At 42.9% G+C, this 18,862-nt stretch overlaps 1 long non-coding RNA gene across 1 annotated transcript in view; it reads right to left on the minus strand.

The window, feature by feature from the left end:
• Positions 1-1,385: 1,385 nt before the first annotated feature.
• Positions 1,386-18,862, minus strand: part of LOC138521022 (uncharacterized) — a 312,247-nt gene continuing 294,770 nt past the window's right edge. The window contains exon 3 of the long non-coding RNA XR_011282916.1: positions 1,386-1,808. This is a non-coding gene — a long non-coding RNA (uncharacterized lncRNA). The remainder of the gene's footprint in view (positions 1,809-18,862) is intronic.

Below are 18,862 nucleotides of genomic sequence, written 5' to 3' on the forward strand. Positions count from 1 at the left end.
TTTCTTCCAGGCGCTGTTTTAGGTGTTTACCATGGATCTTGTAGTCTTCCAGGTGTGTGCAATTCCGTCAAACTCTGAGGAATTGGCCTATTGGGAGGTTGGCTTTTAAACTGGCCGGATGGTAACTTTGGTATTCCAGAAGGGTATTTTTATCCGTTGGTTTTCTAAAAAGTTTTGTAGTTAATGTTCCATCTTCCTGGAGTTGAATTTCCAGATCTAAAAAGGGTATGGTTATTGTGTTAATAGAAAAAATAGGGCACCTAGCGGAGTCCTGATTTACCCAGGTGGGTACATGTGTAAATAACAAAGATAATCAGGATGAAAGGTCCTTAGAGCAATGAGGTGGTACTGTGCGTGAATGTTTATTTCATAGTGACACAGAACATTTTCGCTAATTTGACAATTTACTTTTCATTACTTTCGATAAGCACGAAAGTTTATTGAGAAAAAACAAACCGACATGAATGATTGTGAATTGTGGTAACACAGGTAAGTGTCGACCTCACAGGTGTTGAGGTCAAGACTCCACAGAGAGGCACATTCCCAAGATAAATGAGGTAGGACAAACCTACTGTGCAGGGAAAGTGCGCCTGAGACTTAAGATGGTCCAAGGCATACTTCATACAAGGTGAACACAACAGTCTTTACAAAAACATACACGAGGGGGATCATACAGTTGTGTCACGGGGATCGACACAGGTGTGTTTCGGCCAAAATAGGGCTTGATTGAAGTCTGTCTATGTGCTGGCCTTCGTCAGGAAGGACACCAATTGCGGTGCTGTCCGTAGGATCTGCTGCTGCAATGGCAGTATGGTGCTATGGACAATCCTCAGGAAGTTGCTGGATAGTTTTCGTGCGCAATTGCACTAATGAGTGGGCCGGAGTTTCCTTAAGGCCGGCGTCTCTCAGGGTCCCGCAAAACTGGAACGGGCTAGGGTGGGTCCCGTATCGCAGTACGTCTGGTGTTTCCTTGTTCACGGGCTCCTCAGTTCACAGTGAACTGGTTGGTTTAAAAGTTTCTGATAGTATTCGTCTGTAAACGATACTGTGTTTACAGCTTCCATTTTTTGTTTTTGGAAACTGTTTTTTTTCTACTGGGAATTATTTCCAGTAGGATCACTGTCTGACAGTAGTCAGAAAAATATATTTGACCCAACAACAGCCGGGTTGTCCTTATATAGGAGAAATACTGGGTCGGTCCTGTTTTTTTGTTTAAGGGGAATCAAGTTGCAAAAGGACCAGAGGTACAAGGTACAAAAAAGAACAAACAACTCAATTACCCCTCTCTCAGTCCACCTCGATAGCTTGTCAGAAAAAGGACGTATGGATATGTTCTCTATTTCACATATTCTATACGAATCATGGATTGCCAAACCATTTACACATAAATTAATACATTTTTATTCAAATATGTTCAATAAAAAGTACAGATAGTTGGTGCTTTCCACAAGGCACTTAGTACAACCGGATTTAAAAAGGTCAAAAGATATTCAATACTAAATAGTGTTGGTGACTGTAGTTAGTAATTAACATAAACAATACATCATACAGACAAAAGCAAAGGCTCAACTGTTTTCATATTGCATTAAGGGGGGGATCATTTACTCTAAAGAAAGTTTGTTATTGTCCTTCTTTGATGAAAAAAGACACAGTTGCTGATATGTCTCACGGATGTCTACATATGCTTCGGTTGACATCCCCGGTGTTCTGCTCGTCTTAGAATTGGCCCTCTTCAGGACAGATGATTTCTTAATTGGTCGACACAAGGTCCAAAAAAGGTTCCCCAATAGATCACAATTTGTCGCAAACTATAGGATCAATGACAAAGTGTAGAAATTGTGTTTTAGTGATTGTTCTCAAAAAGACCCATTTCTGTTATAAATGTTTTTTTAACGGTAGTTAGGCCTATTTATAAGGAAAGGACTGTATTAGTTATTATGTATTATTGTATTTATATTATTTCTGCACAATTGGCAGACCTGCACTACCAAGAAGTTGTACTTGGTTGTCCTTATGCACTTGTTTCAGGCATATTTAAGCATTTGTTCTAAGCACAACATTTCATGCATATTGCATCCTTATGGCAAATTAGGACATTTACTAAAGAAGCTGATTTTTCTTGTCTTCCTGCATCTGTTGTAAATACTTCTATTATATATTTGCCAAAAACATAGGAGTTTGTGTATTTGTTATATGTATTCACTTTTGTGTAATAAAAAATTGTAATATATTTTTTCAACAAGTTGTGTTTGATGTGATTCTGCATTGCTTTGTGTCTCTCGGACAGTCCGGGTAGTTTCAAGTTAGGATATCCATTTGTTGGATACCTAGGTAACCACAATCATTAGCTTTCTTTGAGTTTACTTTTCACAGCTTGTGCATTTTTTGTGAACTTAGATTTTAGACCCCCTCACTAGCTGTACCACATTTGGGGTAATCCCCTTTTCATGTTTATGTCCACCTTTGATATGAGCAGCTGGTGATCTTGGCAGAAAACCATACTTCTATTTAGCAAAATTACGAAGGATTTTAGCCTTTGTATACGTAATCATTGATTTATCCCGGATGTAAAACAATAGATCTTGGACTAATTTTAAGATGGCGCATGCATGGCTGGCTTCAATGCTGGATTTTGTAATGGATTGAACATAAGGCTATATGTGATTTTACCGACCACAATTACATTTCATCGCAGGCAAAACACCAAAAAACACTGAATTGTGATGTTTTTAATTTGGGGGGTCCCCCCACAGGCCCCCGGATTTTCTACCCTTATAACACCACCCCATCTGACCCATTTTAACCCCCTAACCCACTTCCCTTTATATATTTATTCTTTTCTGTGTTTTTTGGTGTTATTGTCCGCTTTGTAATGTAATGTACCACTGTGTAATGTTTGCAATAACATGACTGGATACAGAACATATTGCTGTGTGCTTTTGGCTGTGTTGTTCCTTGCTGCTGTCAACATGGCTGGGCATCTTGGACCTCAACCTGGCCAAATAATGTTTACCCCTGAAGGCTAGGAGCAGTTGTCAAAAAGCAAATACTTCTCACCTTTAGCTTTACAATGAAAATCCAACCAAAAGACTAATTTAAGCCTTTTCAAGGACAGTGGGCCTCATGCTAATCTTGCCGGTCTGGAAACAACGGACCGGTAAGGTTACTGGCACTGTTGTTTCCGGACCAGCAAAGTACAAGTCTGGTGGGCGGGTGCCCTCCTGCTCAGCAGGTCTGTCTTGCCGGGCGGACCGGCACCCGCCCATAACTTTCACGTAAGCGCCGGCACCGCTATTACCGGTGCTGGTTTTTCCATGGTCCCCATTCCCATAGAGTCCTAATGGACTCTATGGGAAAGGGTAATTACTATTTACCGGCGCCTGACTTTCCGGAACGCCGAGATTGTATCCCCCGGTGTTACCGGCAAGCCAGGCTCCGGTAACTGTTTACGGTCCCGCGTCTACCTGCCGGTTTTACCAGCACGGTTAACGCCGGACCCGTAATGAAGCCCAATGTCTAGCCCTGGGGTGGACAACATACGGCCTGCGGGCCATATGCAGCCCACGGTATTGTGCTTTGCGTCCCCCTGAAGAACAGGACTTTCATAATGAAGTGCGGCCCACCTCAAGCAATAGAAAACAAAGCTGGCCGCATTTCATTATGAAAGTCTTTGAAGCCCGGCATGTTGCTGGCATAGGCGAGGCGTCCCAGGAGGGGGGTAATTGCCTTTCTAATTGATGGCCAGTCCCCCCCCCTCCCAGACCTCTGGCAAATAACTCTTTGCAAGAGCCTTATAGCAAGCTACCAGCCCAAAATATCCCCTGGCCGCATACATTTTATAGCACTTATTTTTATAAGGAATTGCAAAGTCATAGGATTTGCAGCCAGTTTAAAATATATAACATCTTAGCAACAGTCACTCAACATGCTGAGATACCCCGGTAGCTTTCTTCTGTAGCACCTGTCTATGAGTTCATTAATGTATTCAAAAATCACTATTACCAATAGTGCAGTTCATGACCATGACTTCAAAGTCAACAGTATTTCAACTCCATCCACACTGACCCTGTGCATACATTTTTTGACGGTGCACCATTGGCACTTCTCCATAATGGGCAAGGTTGCACCGACCCACGGCTCTAGACAGAGAGGAATGGAGAGGCTGTTCCAGAGTAGGGAGCCAGCCGAGGAAAGAGATTGGCCACCAGCTTGCTGTTTAGAGAAGCGCTTGATACGCAGAGAGTTGGCACTGGAGCAGCATAGAGATCTGGAGAGAGAGTATTTGGTGAGAGCCTATTGTAGATACCGTGGTCCCCAGCCCCAGAAAGCCTTATGGATGATGCAGAGGGATTTGAATGTAATCCTTGCAGCAACCAGGAGCGAGTGGAGATATTTTAGGGCTGGAGAGATGTGGTCCCTGGGGTTGAGGCCAAGGATAAGTCTTGCAGCTCATTGGATTTTATCCAGTGAGCCATGTAAAAAAGGGGAATTTTTCTTCCCCAACCTTGCATGGCCCATTGGGGATGCTGGCTGATGAACTGCATGTGTGTATGTATGAGGGAGGGGCTCCTGTGCCTCCTACCACATACAAAGGGAGATGGGCTCTTAGTCATCAGCGCTCCAGCTCTTGGGTTCATGTGCACGAACCAGGAAGCGCCCTTTGCTTCTTTTTTATGCTACGCAGGAGCTGTAGCACTGGGAGGAAACATCAGGACCAGGGAAGAAGGTACTTTAATTTAAATTCTGTATGTCATTGTGTGTGCTTGAGTTTTAAAATTATTCCCGGGGTGGTGGGGAGGAATACCCCCTGCCACCCCCAACACCTCTTGATTGGTTTGGGCTCCCTTGCTACGCTCCATCACACTAGCATATTTGGGGGAAATATTTACACCCCTCCAATTTAGTACACAATTTTATCAACACTAGTGCTATAAAGCATGGTAATAAGCAGTACAGAAAAAAAACTATATTGGTTATATTTTCTTTCCATGGCCTGTACACACCACCTTGTGTATGATGCTTCAAATAAAAGTATTGTATAGAGAACATTAATGTATTGCCCCGGTGACAAAGCAATGTTGATAGTGGGTATTGAAGTCTTTTGTGGCAGTAGTCAGACCATCCAGGATTTTGCAGCATAAAATGGCAAATTTTGCGGCACAAACCTTTATTTATTGCAGCATTTTTACAGGACATTTTGTATTAACTGGAGGGTGTAAGATTTTCACATTGCAGGAAATAGTCAGAGTGCAAGGCTACAAGAGAGGTAGGGTATCATTATTATGTATCTTTTGTATTAATTTAATAGGAGGAGTCGCAGATGTCTATGGCTTGGCAGAACAGTGTTGGATTTGGCTACATTTTTGTTTTAATGTGCATGCCTATTTAATAGTGTTAACTAAATTGATCATTATCAGTTGTAATGCTGAAAATGTTCCCCTTCTATGTTCTCCAAACACCCACACACCTCTCTCACCAACACACATCTCACCAACTCCCCATCACAACTTGCATTCCTGAACCTCTTACTCTGTCATACAAATACTGACGTGCTATTTCACACTGTCAAGTCACAATTTGCACTGCCCAGCCCCTGCCACACTCCAAATCATACTCCCAACTCACACCTTACACTCAATTCCTCCCGCAATATACAGTCCTTCATTCTATTGTGCTGTTTCTGCATCTTGCATCCTTTCTCCCATTCTATCACACTCTTCCCTCATCCTTTTTTCCAATCTGCAGCTCACTGCCTCTTTCCGGACAACCGCTTCCTCTCTGCTTTCTGGCTCACTGACCACACGCTCCCTCTACTTTCTGTACCTCTGCTCACTCTCAGATTTCAGGCCCACCGCATCATTGCTTCCTCTGCTCTCTTGTGCACCGCTTCCTCCTCTGACCCACTGCCCTCCCTCTGCTTTCTTGTCTATCACTTCACATCTCACTCATCACTCTCCCTCTCTCTCCTTTCCCTCTCATAGTGTAACCATTTTTTTAAAATGTAGATTTTGACCCAGATCCTCAAAAAATGGGGGATTTAAAAATAGAGCAGAGGATATGCTATTTTTAGACAACTCATTTTTGGAAATGAGCAGGTCACCTTATTCTCAAAGGTGACCGGCGCATTTCCACAGGCTTGAGCTGTAGTGCAAATTGTCCGCTGGCCAGCTGCCTTGAATGGTGTTCTGGGTTGTTTGACCGAAGTGTAATTATATGTGGCAGAATTAACCGTAGTCCGTTTTGCTGCGAATTGATTTGCACTTCAGCCAAACAACCCAAAATGTACTTTTCACCACCACCCCCTCCCCTACTTAACTGTTTGGTCACTGGTGCTTCCCATGCAACCCTGCTTTGTCAGATCCGTCCCTCTAACGTGGGTCGGATCCGACACCGCAGGGTCCCTTTTTTGTTATTTTCTTTTTTTTTCTGTCCCCGCCTCCAATTTTGAGGAAGTGGGGAACACCCTGCAACCCCCTAACTCAAAAATACTGAACTTGGGGAGCGGGTGACACCCCCGCAACACATGTTCGGTATTCATAAAAATTGATCGAATAGTACTGGACGAAATAGGTCAAATTGTACCATTTGATCGATTTTTGTCATCAAAATGGGTAGTACCTTGAATAGAATCGCTCTCCGACAGTGTTCTGCAAGCTCCCAACGCCTTTCACAGGGACAGGCCCTTCGGTGGCCTGCCACTGTAAAATGCGACCCAAAAAATGAATTTTTATCCTGTTTGAGGAACAGAAATGCAAGCGACACAGCAGCGGTTCATACCTTAAAAGAAATCCATGATAGGGTCAGGAAAGACCCTGTCATGCAGTAGCACCCCCACAACCCGTGCGCGTAGGGTTGTCTACAAATTCTGCACATTTAAAAGTGCATCTTGCTTGGAAATGAGTGATGTGATTTTAAATTGGCAGAAACGCCACTTTATTTGATCAAGGAGGTGAAAAAGGCCATCTGAATGGGCGCGCATATAAATGGCCCATTCATATGTCCCTTGTGGATTGGGCTGCTCTTTTTTTGGGCGCAAGTGGTGAGATGTGTTGGCGCATTTCATTTTTTGCATCAAAAAAAAAGTTGAGAACCTGGCACCCTAAGTAATTTTTTTTGTAAACAGTAATTTTTGCAGATTACTTTTAAATATATTTTTTTTAAAGATGCTGTTTTTGCACATAACGGCCGTTTTCGCAGCATTTTGCGCAAAACGGCCGTTTTTGCGGCATTATGCGGGATCGCAAAATCGCTATAAACTGGAGGGTCTGAGTAGTTCTGAAAGCAGAGGTGTTTTGTGGTGGCGTGTGGAGTCATGTAGTCATTAATGTGGGCAGATCACTCGTCAGCCACATCAGCACATCTCTTTTTCACCTGCAGGACAGCCAGTTCTGTTAGGTTATTGCTGCTGGGCGTGCGGGGATGATTTTGTTCTCACACTATTGATAACATGTTGAAGCCCAGGGCCAAATCAGTTTTTCTTCTGGCTTGTTAAAATCGTGTACTACAGAAATGAAAGCACAAATGGCAATAAAGACAAGAAATGCACCTCAAAATGCCCATTTGTTCCCCCACATACTTACTATAAATGTCTGAGGGGGGGGTCGTAAATTCACCACGTGCCCCGCCCGGCTACCCCACACAAACAGTCTGGCCCCCGGTAGATAGCTTGTAAGGTACGTTTGGCCCTCTGGCAAAACTAGTTGTGCACCCCTAGTCTAGCCTCTGAAATCCTCTTTCCAAGAAGGAGGGAAAGGCTTGACCAACCTACTATGGTTTGGCGATAACTACTGCCTATTGAATGGATGACAGTATTGACTGATGAATGGAAGAGCGTGTGAACAAGTTTATTGTAAATCCTGTCACTCATGTACTAACAAAATGATGCACTGACCATATGAACTGTAAATCAAGCCAACAATCGCTGTCCCTGTACATGAATGTACAGCACCCTCGATTGCTCCTCAGGCCAGGGTTCGCCCTATAAATGATTACTAGAAAACCTCTGAACAGTGCACAAGTTCCAATCCTGAAACACTGACACCACCACTCCCATGCTTTCAACATGTCATTATAGCAATTAGGAAACGCAGCTTTAATTTCCGGCTCGCGTGACACCACTTGGCATCTGACCACACTATTGCACAATCCCGGGATTGTTTGCCGCGCGTGAAACCTGTGCAGCAGCTTCTTAGATGTATAGACGAGGCGCTAATGAAATGCTCCGGTTACAAAATAATGCTGAGAAACGGAGAAGTGGGGCATGGGCACTTGGGGGTGAGGACTTTTTTTTGCAATTTGTATCACTTTAAGACAAGAAAATGCAGTTTGCTTACTGAGGTATTAAATATATACCATGTCATGCATTTGTGTAGAACACAAGAGCTAAAAACGCACAGGGCCAGATTCTGAAACCACCAGGCAGAATGATGTACTTTTCTACTTGCGTGAGTTTAAAAAATGTGCAGGTGGCCTTGTTCACAAAGGAGGCCTGTGCATTTCTCAGGGGCTCAGTCACCAGTGCAAATGTTAAGCTGGTCACCCCCCTTGCATGCATTGTTGTCATGACAAACTAATACATGATTGGTCCCCGAGGGCATGCTACACTGATGAACCTGTAAAGGCCCTGTCATTGTGCAAACAGAAGAAAAAAAACACCTATGTGCCATTGTGTATCTTCCTGCCCCTGTTTAAGCAGGGACAGGGGAGTGTTTTTCTTTTGTGCTATTTCAAAGCAAAGCTCAGTTTGAATTCGGGATGCCCTTTGAAATGTAAAGGGTATAAGCTCAAATTTGATGCAATCAGCCAGGTACCTTTAGTGGAATGGCTAAAGAATGTGTTCACACAGATGAAGAGGATGTGCTAGTGCATGCCATCACTTGCATGAAAAAAGTTGTGTGAGAATCAGGCCCAGTGGGTTTTCCCAGGATCACACAGTGGTGCTGCAATGCGATACCTCCGCCTCCTCCTCCCAGTGCTAGTTCCTTTTCTCCCCATGCGCCCAGAGGCAAAGCTGCTTCAGAAACATTATGTGGCGGGTCTGGACAGAAACAAGGAAAGCAATACTTGAGCGCTTTTCATACATCTTGCACAAACCAGTCCCTCGGGTCCTGCATATGAACATGTTGGTGTGACTCAAGATCCATGAGCCGTAGGACGTGGCGCTCATGATGCACACTGATTGTAGCAGTGCTGATGCTAAGGGAAAGAAAGCAATGGCTAATATCCTTGAGGAAGGCCACTGCTAGTAGCAACACCTTAGAAGGAATTGTTTAAAAAGCTTCTGTTTTTGGATTGGACTCCGATTGTCAAGATCTAAGCAATGACATCAGCAGGGTAGCTTGTGTGTGCGCGTGTGACTTGAATGGTACCCTTGGCTGAGTTCCCCCTGTACACACGCTCTCCTCACCTGAGCTTTCCGAGTCGAGAGAGAGAGAGAGAGAGAGAGAGAGAGAGAGAGAGAGAGAGAGAGAGAGAGAGAGAGAGAGAGAGAGAGAGAGAGAGAGAGAGAGAGAGAGAGAGAGAGAGAGAGAGAGAGAGAGAGAGAGAGAGAGAGAGAGAGAGAGAGAGAGAGAGAGAGAGATATATATATATATATATATATATATATATATATATATATATATATATATATATATATATATATATATATATATCCGAGTACCGGAACACCGGAGAAGAGTATCCACGAGGGAATAAACCCCTGAGTAATTCCAAAGCGAGGTGCAGAGGAAGAGCGAAGGACCCAGAGTCGAAAGGTAAACAACAGAGGGGGTTGCAACGACCTGCCGGGAGGGGGGGATTTAAATACTCCCGGCAGCGTTGCGTCCCGCATTCGGAGCTGCGGCAGCGAACACAGAAAAAGGACTAAAGTAACCCTCCTCTGCGTCCTCTCAAACTCCAACGCGGAAGAAATCGCCAGTCACGGCGATGGCCGCGACTGCGAGTGGCAGCGCGTGTGTGAGGCAAAGGCATATGCACCATATGCCCAGGGCTTTAAGTCAGGCAGGGCTAGCAGGGGCTCAGCCCTGGCAGTCTCCAAACTGACCTCCCTCACCAAATTTCTTTAAAAATATGTGTGGCAATATTGATGTTTGCCAGTAGATGTCACCTGCAGTAATGTTTAGAAACACAACATCAGTTAAAGAAATGTCGAATTAGGTACTTTTCAAACAGGAAAGGGAAATTATAACAGAACACATTGTATTAAAGTATTATCAATATAATGCCTTTAATTGGTTTGTACGAATAATGGATTTCTTTCAGAACTGTCGGATTGCATGGTGTACTGACCCCTTTTGATTTGATGTTGTTTCATATTTGAATATATTTACTTTGGTCAACATTCTTACACACATAAACTATATTTAAATACATCTTTTAAACCAGAAATGTTGCCCTTTCATGGCTCATATGTAAACTCGATTGGCTCTGTTAGGTCACTCCTTTAATTACTCAGGCCACTCCTCTTTTAAAGCTGTATTAGCTACTTGGGATTTGAGGCTGCGCAAAAAACCCTTTTCCTGCTCTGCTCCCAAATATTGCATCACGACGCATTAGAGCCCCCCTCGATTTCTTATCCCGCTTAAAGCACAACCCTCTAACCCCCTCTCTTGCAGAACCACGCGAGCACCTGTAGACTGTCCCTGGGTGGTAGCGGTGCATGGTACAAATCAACATACACATAACAATAACATGTCTCTTCATCCAAAAGGTGGTTATGCTTCCAGAGCTGATGCATTGATGGTCAATTCCAATGTGTAATAATACTTTTCTTCCTAATTGGAACGTTTGGAAATCAGTTCATGGATTTGAAGAACTGTGTACATATATGGTAATTGGGCAGGGCCATGTATTTATGGTATAAGCCAGCAAAACAGCGTGTAGTCTGTGCATATCATTAATAAGGAACAGAGAACTTCACCTCTCCTTGCTCATCACCTGCATATGTGCTAACCTGCTTCTGGGAAACAATGTACATTCTTGAATATCAACTAATGCTAATTTACTTAAGCAGTAATGCTGCATTCCGAGGGTGATTAGTTGGTGGCAAATGCTCTTAATTCGAGTTAATAAATCCGAGCATTGCTAGGGCTTTTAACAAGGGCCACAGGACATTATCACCTCGTAATGACCCGAAAAGGGGGGCATCATTGCTATTAGAACATTACACCCAATGCGTATACAGTGTTCTGTTTAAAACAAAGGAGAAGCATTGGGTTTCTGGGACAGAAGGTCTTGATCAGCCATTATTGGCCTCTGCTGCTGCATTGCCTGCAGTGGAGCGGCCAACATTTCAATATTCTAATTTGAATGTAATAACCAGAAACCAGTTCCTGTAAAATGTTTCTTTCCCTTGTTGATTCCCCGTCGTACAGCGTACGGTGTGGTCATGTCATTGCTGCACCTCTCCTCATGTTGACTCAACGTGGAAGGCTCTATTTGCCACTGCCATTCATCCAATTCTGTCCTTCACAAAACACACACAAGTCACAAGATCCGAAAGACTTCTGCGGTAAAACATTAACCTCGCCCCTACTCCTGGTGTGCAACCCCTGTATGGACAGAAGAGCAAAGGTTGCTGGACAGGGGTTTGTGTCCATGGTTTGTGCAAACAACAGAGAAAGGACGTGGTGTGCTCGAGCATTGTGCATTGAATTCAAGTGAAGAGGGTTCAACCAGATGGCACAAGCTAGTGTAGACACGAAGAGGACACGTGGGACAGACGGTCCCCAGAGGTCCCCAGAGGTCGAGCATGAACAGAAGCCAAATACAGATAAATGCATGAGTAAACAAAGATGGCTGACAGAGATGTTCTTCATAATGACATGGCAACATCCCCCATCTGAGAGGTTGGAGGCAGGTGGCATCACTCGCACTAGAGATGTCATAATTAGGTGGGAAACCAGTCTGTGAATTGGAGTGATCAACGTTACCGGTTCAGAGATGTTATCATAGATTAGGGCGCTGAGTGATGCCAGAAGAAATGTGTGGGTCACCTGTAGGATGCAGGTTTGAATTGATTAAAGATTTGCTAGTGATTTGGGTGAAAACAATACCTATTATTGAAGCGTCAAGGGACCATTCCATTAGCGGTTTCCCCTATGAACATGATCAATGTAATTGCACTAGTAGATGGCATTGTAAACCCCCCAGTTAGTGACAACATCCTGTAAGACAGTCAGTGCAACTAATGGCTGTTAAATGAAAGAATGAACATGTTGTAGAACGAAAAAATAGAAATACGTGCTCCGATTAATCACTTTGGGCTGTGTGCTTGTGCTGCTTGTGTTTCTGTGCAGAGGAGACCTGGCCTCGTGGTAACGTCTTGACTCTTCCCATTGGTGACATGACCAAGGCTAATTTGTATATGGCTGGTCCTCTTCTGCAATGGCGCAGGCAAGCTAAATAACCATAGCATGGAAGGTTGCCCAGAGAAAATCCAGTACGTAAGGTCAAATTATGCCTTCCACCCATCAAATGTTTTGGTTCTTAAAGGAAATAATAACGTTGTTAAAAAAAAAAACAGAAGAATATGGGCCTCATTACACGGAATGCGGTAAGGGTTTACCAGTACCGGTAAGGGCACCGGTACCGGTAAACCCTTACCGCCTTACTACGAGGTCCCTTTGCTGGACCCAACCTCAACGGCTGGTTTTAGCAGCCATTAAGGAACGGGCCCGCAAAGGGACCTTGGTGCTAATTACGGTACCGCAATTTGCGGTACCGTAATTAGCTCCTTCCCCATTCCCATTGAGCCCTATGGGGGCAAAAATGGGAATGGGGAAGTGCCTTGCTGAATGGGGAATTACCGCCCCTGCTCACCTTGGAGTAGGGCAGTAATTCTGCCATCCACCAAGGCGGACACGGTAAAATACCGGCGGCAACCATGGCACTAATAGCGCCATGGTTACCGCATACCGTGTAATGAGGCCCTATGTCTTCCAATGAATAACTTGTGGCTTGCTCTATTGCTGACAGACATGCTTCTTGACAAGGAGAACTTACCATGCTACAGAGCCGGCGGATCTCCTGCAAAAATTGAGAGCCATAGCCCAACACAGTGTGTTTCAACTGCAAGCTGGTAGTGAAGGGGCTGCTAGGGTTGGCCTAACACAGGGCAAAACTGAGTTACTTCCTTGAGCGTTATCCGGTATCCCCACTTTTCCTCACCCCAAAAACAATGGCTGCACTTAACTTATCTACATTCACAGTGGACGTGGTTAAGGATGGCCTAAGGTTAGGATTCGGTTCAAGGTGCAATGGGGAGTAGAATATGAGGTAGAAAAGAAGGGGGTACAGAGGTTCTTTTCCTGTAATGACGAAGTGAATGCTAGAAGAAGTGAAAGACAGACGAAGTAAAGGTATGGAGAAGTGAAAGTGTAAAAGTGAATGCAGGTGAAGTATAGACATACAGAGGAGCAGTAAAATATCACAACAATGATCCCACAAGAAGCACATGTGGTCCAATTGCCAAGGAAGTGGACATCAAAATGTCGTCTTGCCTAGGGAGATAGAAATCCTAGGACAGGCCCAGAACTGCACCCATAGTATGCTCCTGGCTGGCTGACTATCACTCGGCAGGTTGTGATGGTGCACAGAGAGCCATACAAGGAATTTTAGCCTTCTGCGTCCATCATAGTTAAGCCCATTGCGGACAAACACACAACCGCACACAAATCCATCTGTGCTGTGGCATTAATGGGTGGCTCCTATGAAGTGTCACCAAGCAGATCTGCGACCTTGCCTCCTGAAGTCTTCTGTTTGATTGAATGTGCTGTTGTATTGAGTTGGAGCCCATGCCCTCATAGAAGCACGTACTCCAAAGTGCCCTGTTGGTAACTGAGGACTGCTCTATGCTGAGTTCATGGCCAAACAATCCTTTGAATAAGGTTTAGGTGTTAATGATATTTGCTTTTGGCTCTGTCAAAAGGTTTATTTTTTATTTTTTATTTATTATAGTTTGTTACAAACTTTTAAAAAAGAAACAAAAGATGAGAGACATATCAGAAAATAACATACAGACTTTACAGAACAATTTAGACATTTTGCTTCTTGTGATCGTGTGCTGTAACAGGCAGGCTCGAGGTCAATGACTCAAACATTAATTATTTGATGTTTCTTCTAACATTTAGCGCATTTGCTCTAGATAGAAGGTAAGAGCAAATGTACATTTTTTGTCACTGCCTTCGGCCAGCAATGTCCACCAATCATCTCTACACAGCAATAGTCTTTTTTGCAATTTCCATACCGAAATGCTTAGTTCTTAGTTCTTTCAGCCCTGTGCAAAAAATTATCAAGTGTTTTAGCGTTTCCTTGGCTATATTGCAGAACCTACAATTCCAGTTGAAAGGTGAAATGTTAGATCTTAATTTTTGTTTTTCTTTTGAGTCGAACAAGTTTAATCGAAACCTTATGAAAAATCATCTGCGATATTTGCCAGGAAACTTTAACAAGTAGTTCTGCAGCATATTATATGATTTGGTTTCTGGCGCAGCCAATTGCATGCACTTGTGTTGGGATCTTTTCTCTATGGTCTGGATCCAAACTAAATGCCAAGAGTTTTTTTTCACTTGGTTGGGGTTCACTTGAAGCGAGAAATTATCAAGTTCAGTTGTGTTAATAGCTCTTCACAACGATTCACCCATTCAACCAGGACAGAGTCTTTGCTGCCACTCTCCTCTGTCTTTAGAATGTTAAATTGAGGTGGAGTGTCTGAGCGTATCAGTTTTCAGTACAAATTGAGTGTGTTCCATATTATTCTTGCATCTATTGGTATGAGCCCAAGTTTCTACCTAATGCATGCAGCTGGAGTTCCTTTTGGTAAAATTAAGATATTTCACCAGAACACATTTTCACATGTAGCACAGATTGAATTGGGGCACCCCAGAGCGGCTTTGCTCCATGAATCAACGCCGGTACAACCTTCATTTTGTAAAATCAACAACCGGTTTTAAAGTAAATTTACCATATTTTTTGTTTATCATAGTACCTTGTGCCGCTAATTGTTTGCATTTATGCATGACTTTTTGTTTAAGCGGCAGGTCATTGATATTAGAATTAATAATCATGCCTAAATATTGTGTCTGGGTAACGCATTTTAGGCTTTCGTTTTGTAGCTTCCACTGATATTTCTTTTTGGATGTTGCTCGTTTACCCTTCAGATCCTGTAGCACAAGGCATTCTGATTTAGCAGGTTTGATTTTTAGGCCATTTGCGTTTACATATTTCTCAAGAGCAAACAATTTCCGCTGCAGTCCAATCGGTGTGACGTCTAAGAGAACTAAGTTGTCAGCATATAGCATCCAACTTATGTGTTTGCCATTTATTTTTGGTGCAAACGCATGTACTTCCCTCAACGTATCCCCGATGTCAGAGATGAACAGATTAAATATGATGGACGCCAGGGGACAACCCTGCTTGACTCCCCTCTCAGTTCTTATCGGAGCAGACAGGGTTCCTCTTTGGTCAATCCGAATTTGTATTTCGGTTTCAGAGTGTAGTTCTTTGATGGCCATAACAAGACTCTAAGGACACTTCCACGCAAGCAACTTCGTCCACATAAGTTCACGATCCAGGCTGTCAATGGCGTGGGCCAGGTCTATGAAGGCAAGATAGATTTTAGTTTTGTGTTTAATTGCCTCCATTTTTAGCAAGTTGATCATCAGCAAATTTAGACCACAGCCCACAACCTTGACAAACCCAGTTTGTCAAAGATCATGTTTGCCAGACATTTTTATCCACTCAAGTAACCGACATGGTAATTGGGTGGCGAAGAGTTTTCCTACCATGTGTAATAAGACAATCGACCTGTAACTTTTAGGGTCTGTTCTTATGCCCTTTTTTGAAGACGGGTACAACAATGGCTCTTTTCCCCATGTTGCTGGTATCACACGTTCTTTCAGAATGTTCTTGAACTGTGTATAACAGAACTTTGCCCATTCCTCAGGATGTTGTTTCAACATTTTATTAGTTAGCCCGTTAGGCCCCGGGGCCCGGGAGGCACTCATTTGCTTGATGTTACTCAAAATGTCCACTTCACTAATTACAATGTCCTAATGTTGTAACTTGGGCAATTCTGGATCTTTGGTAGTGCCATATTTCTTATATAGATTGGTATAATGCAAAGACCACTGAGCCTCTGATACCATATTGCATGAAATCGATGGTTGTGAAGCCTCCGTATTGTTGATTATGGGCCAAAAGTCTAGTGAGTTTTTATGTGCAATGTAGTCCAGAATCTGTTCTGTGTCGCGTTGCTCCATTATCGCCTTATGGGAGATTATCCAGTTCTTGTATTTCATTTTAGCAATACGTTTCTCAGCAAAGCGATTTTGGGCAACTAGAACTCATGAGTACTCATGAGGATTCTGATGGTTTTTTCAGAGTTCCGAGTTCTTGCTTCTTTTTGAAGATTTTAGCATCCTGAAAAGAGTCATAATTGCTCCACATTTTTGTGATTTGGATGGCCTCCACATGATCTGGTTTTGGTCTTGTACTTCACCCAATATACTGTAGCGCAAGTACTCAACTTCTTTTACCCGGGACTTGCACTTTTCCGACCTCAAAGTCATCCCACTTTCCTGTAACACATTCAGCACCTGCCTCAATGCTACATCATGTTCCTCTTCTGTCCTTCAATACACTAATATGGCACCTTGATAAGCTGCAGTAACCATGATACCTCTAAAAAGATTATGCATTATCCTCCTGAAATACTGCCAATGCAATCACAAGCATGAATGGCATTCTTTTAAACTGGAATAATCCATTTGGTGTTATAAACACTGTCAAGGACTTACACAAATCATGAAGCCTTATCTGGTGACATGTGTTTGTCAAATCTAGTGTACTAAATACTCTCGCTTCCCCCAACAAAGCCAACATCTGCTACAAATTAGGTAAAGGATGAAAGTCTGCCACCTCAAATTCATTCAAGCTATGTAAGTCTACACACATTCTTATCCTTTCATATGATTTCTTTGTCAGAACTACAGGCGCCACCCATTCCACACTCTCAGTTGGCGCTATCACATCATTCTCTACCATCTCCCTCAGCTGTTCATCCAATTCCTTTCTCACATTTATGGCTAATTTCTGCACCTTACATTTTACTGGGGTAGAACCTTCCATTAATACTATCTTGTGCACAAATCCCTTTAACATCCCCGGCTGTCTCCTGAATACCTTTGCATAGTTATCTAACACTTCTCTGACTACTTGTTCACCAATACGTAATACCTATTCCTTCTCTACTTGTTCTTACTTCATGTGCAACTCCCCCTGGTATATCAACCCAATGTAGGAGCTCCTTGGGCAGCCACATAAACTTTGCAGTGGTACTACGATCCTTGTATGTAATATTATATTGGACATAACTTAGAATCACAATTTGTCCCCCTCCATGACCACCCAGAAAAATATCTGTGTGCATTCTCCAAAAATCTCTATAATATCTTCCAACCCTAAACTGGTGTACTTGGAGCTAGAGTCAGCCATAACTTTCTTTCTGTGTCCATTGAATTAGACAAACCACCAATGTCTATCTAACTCATGTATATCTTCCCCTGCATTGGGCTGGGAGGATAGCTCAGGGGCAACATGTTTGTCTTGGAAGCAAGACAACACACATGTATGAATCCTGTTCTTGTGCTTAGAAACTGGTCTCTGCTTTATAATACAACAATTATAATTATAACCATTCACACATTCTACACTGTTCTCCGCTTGCATCTCTATATTTGGTCCTCTATAGCTTACTCTGCTTTCGTTTTTTTTTACCTAGCACATCCTTGCAAATGTACTTTTCGCCCACAATTGGAACCCTACATCTCAACCAGTGGGCACTGTTTGCTGTTTGCTAGGTGATTCTGTTTACCGGATTTGAAACAAGAGTTTACATTCCCTCTTGCTGGATTTGCATAAGTTGCTTGTATTTCTTTTCTTCCTCTTGGTCCTTCCTTCTTTGGTGAGGCAATTGCATGTAAGTAATCCTTTTTTTTCCTCTTCCAGTGTCTTCCTACTCAATTTTGAAGTTTCAATATTTCTAGCCATTTCAGTGGTTATATGGAAATCCAAATACTCCTAAAAACCAACTTCCTCCATAATTCCCATTTCGTTCTAGGATTTCCAGATGTAGACAAAAATGGAGGTGGAGTTGATACTGTTAAGTTTATCATCTTCTTTACTGTTACCACTGTCTCTCTTCCCTCTTCCATTGTGACTTAATGTCCTTTCCGAAATCTTTCTTTTTTTTCTATTAACTTCCAGTCACACTTTCTTTTGGCTTTCTTCAGTTTTCTTTTTCTCATATTGTCACTTCAATAATAGTATGAACACGATCTGAGCTAAAGATTGCAATAATAAACAAATTGACAGTGAAACAACACATATGCATCCGCTAGACACGAAGCACATATGCACTCAACATGAAGAAAATGCATTAGGTCAAACGTCCATCTATACATGAAAAATAATAACATTGCAACCATAAAGACATGAAGAATACTAACATAAGCAATATATATGCCAAATGCAACACGAACAACACGTGAATTTAGCTTACTAACATAGAAACGATGCAGTAATGGGCAGCCATCTTTTCCAAAATGGAAGCTGCAACACACCGCTAATGAAATGAAAGGCCACAAGGCTTCACAAGAATTCAAAACGCTGAAATAACAAAACGCAGATCCTTACAGAGCTCAGACAGAAGCTCATAGCTTAAGCCACAGTTACTAGGAAATTAGGGGGGGCCAGAGCGTCACAGGAAAGGCACAAGATAGTGATCCCCAAGACTTCAGAAGAATACTCCCCATTTAATTAAAACTTGGAAGAGGACAACCGACCATTGTAAACCAGGTGC

The sequence above is a fragment of the Ambystoma mexicanum genome, chromosome 1q, assembly GCF_040938575.1.
Source record: "Ambystoma mexicanum isolate Mex_15411 chromosome 1q, UKY_AmexF1_1, whole genome shotgun sequence".
Lineage (NCBI taxonomy): Eukaryota > Metazoa > Chordata > Amphibia > Caudata > Ambystomatidae > Ambystoma > Ambystoma mexicanum.